At 45.8% G+C, this 6,000-nt stretch overlaps 1 protein-coding gene across 8 annotated transcripts in view; it reads left to right on the top strand.

The window, feature by feature from the left end:
- Positions 1–6,000, top strand: part of PPFIBP1 (PTPRF interacting protein, binding protein 1 (liprin beta 1)) — a 141,688-nt gene that overhangs the window by 69,413 nt on the left and 66,275 nt on the right. The window lies entirely within an intron of this gene.

Genomic DNA, 6,000 nt, shown 5'->3' with positions numbered 1-6,000 from the left:
CCCCCCCCCACGTCACCACCTGTCCGGGTCTGCTCCTGAGCCATAAGCTAGGAACCTTAGTTAAAAATCCTTCATATCCTGAGTCTCAGTGGCTGAGAGTCCAACTGCCAGAAGTCTGTGTTCTGGTACTGTTGGTTACCACGGCAACACAGGGACTCATGTTATAATCAGAAATGTTCAACGAGAGGAAAAAGGGGTAAAAGCCCTGGCGCTGGCCCCTTGCTATGTGAGTGCCATCTCTCCACACCCGTAGGGCTGAAGAGGATCCCTGTGGAGGGAAGAGGTCACTGCCCCTTGTCATGTGGGTGCCTGAGGCGGTTCCTGTCTGAGGAATGTAGATCCTGTCGAGAGGCGAACATAAAGTGCTTATTATAGGACAGCATGGTAAGTGCTGCATCAGAGCTTAAAAATAATATCAGGAGAATGGGAGAAGGAACAGAGACTCCTCACTCAGCCAAGGTCCAGCTGAGGGGGCACAGAGGTTCCTTGTGGGAGGGCAGTGGAAGTGACTGGGGTAAAAAGCAGGTGGGACTGAGAGAGGACAGCCTACCTGAGCAAGGACACTGAGTGGGAAACAGCCAGTGTTGGGGAAGAGCAACTGTGACCTGGCCAATGGGATGGTGGAAGGCCATCTTCTCTGGGAAGGGACTTCTGGCCTTATGGAATGGTGATGTTTCCTAAGGAAGCATTCTTCCAAGTTATTCAGAATAGACTGAAATATTTGACATGGTTTAAACAGCTGAAATTTCCAGTTGAGCTTGCTGGTGGGGTTTACTCGTCTTCTTTTTTGAGAAGGAAGTATGTTGCTCCAGGTGGAGAGATGAGCAAGAAGAGATGAAATAGCAGCAGTGGTTCAGACAGTACTTCAGAGATGATGGAGGGAGGCAGTGAGAGGAGGGAACAGCATGGGAGTCAGTTTCCCCCACCACCCAGCCCCTGCAAATAAAATGGGCAGGGAATTCATTCAGGGGGACAGTTTCAAAGTAGAAAAGGTGAACAATTCTGTCAAGAGTGACGGGTTCATGGGCAGAGGGGCAGGTTGCAGGGTGTATGTTATTCCCTGATGTTGAAGGAGAAAGTGAAGATGGAGATTGGCATAGTGTCTGGTTGAGCAGCTTCATTTATTTTCTGGTTTGTTTCCCAGCTACGAGTCTGCCTTCTGCTGGGATTGTCTGCATTTTTTATACCTTTTTTGTTCACTGGATTTCTGCCCTTTCTCTTTGGCGCCAAATTAACAGCCTCTTGGGTACCAGGTGGTGTCTTGGTCCTTCTAGAGCTGGAGCTATGGTTTTCCTTCCTCGAGGTACCTCTTTGGCACTCCAAGTTCCTTTCCCTGGGTGCCCTCCCCTAGACTTCAGTGACCCTTCCCTGATAGCATAATGGAATTACTTGGGGACTCAACAGTTCCAGTCTGGCCACTTTGCTCCACTCTGTTCTTAGCAGGTACTTGGAAAGTGGAGGTGGTGGATCTTTCATTATCTGCAAATGTGTGATTTTGAGGACAAGTGTGAGACAAGAAGGATCTCCCTATGCATGAACCAAATTAAAAAAGTTCCTAAGAACAAAATCATCTTGGCAGATGTAGTTACACTTCCGGTCTGGTCAGAACTTCACAGCCAGGGACCCCTACTTGCAGTCATTGTCGTGATGGCAGGAACAGTGAGTGTGACTTCAGTTTGCTTTTGGTCACTTTCTAAAATATTTCAATTTTTAAATAGCATTAAAAGAAATCATATTGTTTTTATAATTGTCCAAATAGAGCATAAATCTAAATGTGTATGCACATACACCCACACTCACATATATGCACACTTACACCACACACATAGTACACACCACACACACACCGAGTTGACCCGTGAACAACTTAGGGACTAAGAGCACTGACCACCTCCCCACACCATACACTGTAAAAATTTCGATATCACATTTGACTTGCACAGAACTTTATTAATGGTCCTCTGTTGCCCAGAAGTCTTACAGTAACATGAGCTGTGATTCACACATATTTATATTTCCTGTTCATGAAGTAAAAGGTCATCATAAAGTCTTCACCCTTGTGCTCTTCAAGCTGAGCATGAGACGGAGGAGCAGGGGGAGGAGTAGGAGCAAGAGAAGGAAGACCGTGTCTTACTGTCTCTGGGGTGTCAGAGGAGCAGGCAAGTAGTGGGAAGAGCAGGAAAAGGCAGTGTCTGTGATACCTTTTGCTTTTTCAGTCCCTGAAAGTGCTCCTGTATGGACCCAACCCTTCTTCCAGTGCCTGTTGTAGTTTCTGTGCCCACATCTCAAAGCTGTTCTGAGCAACCTCCCTCCCGCAGATGGTCTCATGTCTGTTGGTTTCTGCCCCTGCCCCTTCCATCTCTCCTTCCTCCTCATCTGGCTCTGGTTCTCAAACTCAGGTCTCCATAACCTGTTTGGTGAGGTGTCCATGTGCAGAGGTGGAACCACTCGGTTCAGACCTGTCTTGTCAAAGGGCCAGCTGTTTATACTTATTTTAACTGGGTAGTCCCTAGGAAAACAGGGAGTTCCAGGTTTCCTGCCCCTCCCAGAAAGAAGTAGGGTGGAGCTAAAGAGAAAAAGAAGAGAAGGAGTATGAAGAGAAGGAGTATGAAGAGAAGAGAAGAATGAAGCAGAATGGAGAGCCAGAAGGGACCTGAGGAAGCCACATGGAGCAGCAAGCATGTGATGAAGAAACCGTGTTTGTTTCTTGACCCTGGACTGGCTAAGGCAGATGTGGGTGAGATGCCTGTAGGGAGGTGACTATGACAGCGTTTACATTGATTTTGATTTTGCTCTTTTCCTCCCAGACTTGTCTGGCCATTTCTGACGCTTTCCTATGGGTCCTGGCCAGAAGGTGCTTTAGTCTAGTGGCAGGCTTTCAGGCCTTGCTTTGAGCCAATCCCTTTTGGGTTGACTTTTGCCCACGAGGGGATGGGTAGCTTCAGGTGTTTGATTTAGACATTACATTCGTTGTCTTTTGTATTGTATACTCACTGTATTAAAGTCCCTTTTCATTGAAGTCTTACATGTTTTGTCTTGATGCAGAAGATGGCAGAACCTATTTAGAGCAGCCAGGCTTGGGGGTTCAGTGTTGCCCTTCTTTCTGCCCTGTAACAATATGTGTGTAAATTTGATATTAAATATACTGCTCAGTTGTGAAAGTCCCTGGTACTCACTTCTTGCCTCTCCCAGAAAAAGGATCATCACTATTAATAGTCATGTGTTTTGGTTTACACAGGGGTTCTCTTTGCTGAAGTATTGTGAATTAGCCACAATACATGTCATCCTGGGGATGCCCTGCCAAGCAGTGCAGTTCATTCTAATGTAACTTTGGGTCATCTCTAATAACAGAGCAGGAGATTAACATTTGGATGTTCCTTTCTTTAAGGCCTTAATTTGACCTGCTGGTCTTGCTTCTAGGATCACAGTTATATTATCTAAATAGTAGAAGCTAGCTCATCATTACCTTTCTCCTTGAGCAAAAACATCCATAATGGCGTTTCTGGAGGTCCAAAAATAATGATAAATATGTCATAAATTCACAGTGATTTAGGCCTGAAACTACTAATAATGATAACTTTAGAAACTGGAACACTCCCTAAAACCCATTTGACTTGATGGGATATGTAACCTAAATTTTATAGAGTAGGAAGTTTCTAATTTGGAAGTCAAGCTACAGTGATGGTTGATTTTAATGTCAGTTTGACTGGTCTGGGCCATGGGCTACCAGGTTATTTGGTGGAATTTTATCCTGGGTGTGTCTGTAAGGTGCTTCTGGGTAAGATTAAATAGCATTTGCACGCAAAGAAGGTTGTCTTCACTAAGGTGGGTGGGTCTCATGCAACCCTTGGAAAGCCTAGATTGAGCTACTGTTCAAAATGGGTTAAAGGGAATCTGTCTCTCTCCCAAGTGTCTTGAGCTGGGAGGGGGCTCCTCTCCTGCCTCCAGGCTCAGACTATACTTTACTTCATCAGCTCCCCTGCTTCTCAGGCCTTTGAATATGGACTGGGCCTGCAGTCCTGGCTCTCCTGGTTCTCCAGCTTGCAGGCAGCAGAGTTTGGGAATTCTCAGCCTCCATCACCATACTAATGAACTGGTTCCCTGGAATAAGTTTCTTTTTACATTCTTTGAAGCTGTGAGCTCTTTCACATGATACAGACCCTGTGACCTGAGGTGTTGAGGACACAGCATCATTTGTGTGGTAGTCTTGCTAATAATGCATAATTTGAGCCTCACGGTGAGACAGTAGCAGACAAACGCCAATTGTGAGATGTTCAACAGAGTAACTTGACAAGTGTCAAGGTCTTAAGCAAGAAAAGTCTGACAGTCGCAGATGGCAAATAGTGGCTACATGCCTTGGGGCTCTAGGGCAGATGGTGGAACAGAGGAGGGACATGATGGGAAACCGGGCCGGTGCAGTCTTCATTTTGGTAGATAAAACTCTCCCAAAGTTAATTTCCTGACTGCTCATTGTACTGGGGTTGTGGAAGATGTTACTAGAAGAGGGCTCTATCCCCAAGTCCAAAATTAGGTCCATGTAATTTTAAAAAGAGTCCATAAAGTGTCGTGGATGATGTAACAAACGTCTATAAACTTGCAACTCAACTTTTTGGCCAGGTCTTCACCTTTGGTCCATATTCTTTTTTTTTTTCTTCTTTTATTTCCTTTTGTTAAAGAAATCCCCTACCTCTTTGCTCCCCCCACTTTCTCTCATGTTCACTGTCCACAGCTTGATGTGAATTTATCTCATGCATAGATTAAACACTTTTCATATTAATGTATTGTTTTACCTTTGGAGGGAAGACTGATGTAAATGTGAAATTGATTTAATGCTGCTGTACCACCCACTTAAAGGAGATTAAGCTGTTAAATTTCATGGTGTGTTTATCTTACAACTATAAAAGAAAATAAGAAGCTCCTGTGTAGAGTTCCAGTGAGACTGTATGGAAGAGGCTGGAGCCCCCTTCTTTTCATGGCCTGTTCTGTTTAATCAAAAAGGATACCCTTGGCCCTCCCTGGTGGCGCAGCGGGTTAAAGCACAGCACTGAGAAGCTAAAGCCACTCCTGCATGAGTTCGATTCCCGCCTGCCCCGGAGGTGACCACATGGCGTGGCAGACCTCTCCTGATCCGCCCGCTGCTCCCCTCAGCAGTGTACTTCGTCGATCTGCCTGTTCTGCTCCCCCCTCTGTCTCTGGTGAAGCCTCTCGCCTTCCCCATCTCTGGCCTGTACCCAAGTTCTGTGTGAAAAAAATAAATCTTAAAAAAAAAAAAAAAAGATAACCCTTTTTGTAAATTCAATTCTTAACTGAAATATTTTTGCAGTATTTATTTTGGGGGGCAGAGAGAAGAAAGTCTAGCTTCTGACGCTGCGTTTTACATGTTCAGTTCCAAACAGTCAAGGCTTTTTCAATGCTCATGTACTTACTAAGGAGGGTGGGAGTGAAGAGAGTATGTTTGGATGTAGGCCAGAGTCAGGGTGACCCAGCTGCTGCACTGTCAGGGACCTGTCATCCACCGGACTACACTCTGAGTTGTGTTTTGATCATCACTTGTGCAGCTCATAGCACCCCCGCCCCAGCCCCATCTGCTGCCAGAGCCCATTTACCCTCTGGGGCTGACTGTTGCTGCCGAGACCTGTCCTCACAGTTATTTGTCTATCAAGGGTCGGTCGGGTTTGTCATGAGTGCGGTGGATGGGATGACAGGTCCTTCCACACATCTTTCCTAGAACAAATTCTTCCGCACTCATGTAGGGGCCAGTATGTACAGAAACACTACTCACCTTGTTTTGAAAACTTCAGCCCTGACCAGAATGCCACTGGTCACTGTGCAGTTACCAGTATAGGAGAAATGTGTTTCTTAGCTTACCTAGCCATAGGTGACCACCTGTGACCAGGGGTTGCCTGGTTCTGTGAGGCAGGGCTGCAGCAGAAAGGCTATGTGCTCTGTCCTTTTTGGCATTTGGATCCCACTCTGAACAAATAAAAGTTTCATCATCAG

This window comes from Condylura cristata, unplaced genomic scaffold, assembly GCF_000260355.1.
Source record: "Condylura cristata isolate star-nosed mole 26May11 unplaced genomic scaffold, ConCri1.0 scaffold00036, whole genome shotgun sequence".
Lineage (NCBI taxonomy): Eukaryota > Metazoa > Chordata > Mammalia > Eulipotyphla > Talpidae > Condylura > Condylura cristata.
This window is presented reverse-complemented; position numbering and strand designations above follow the sequence as displayed.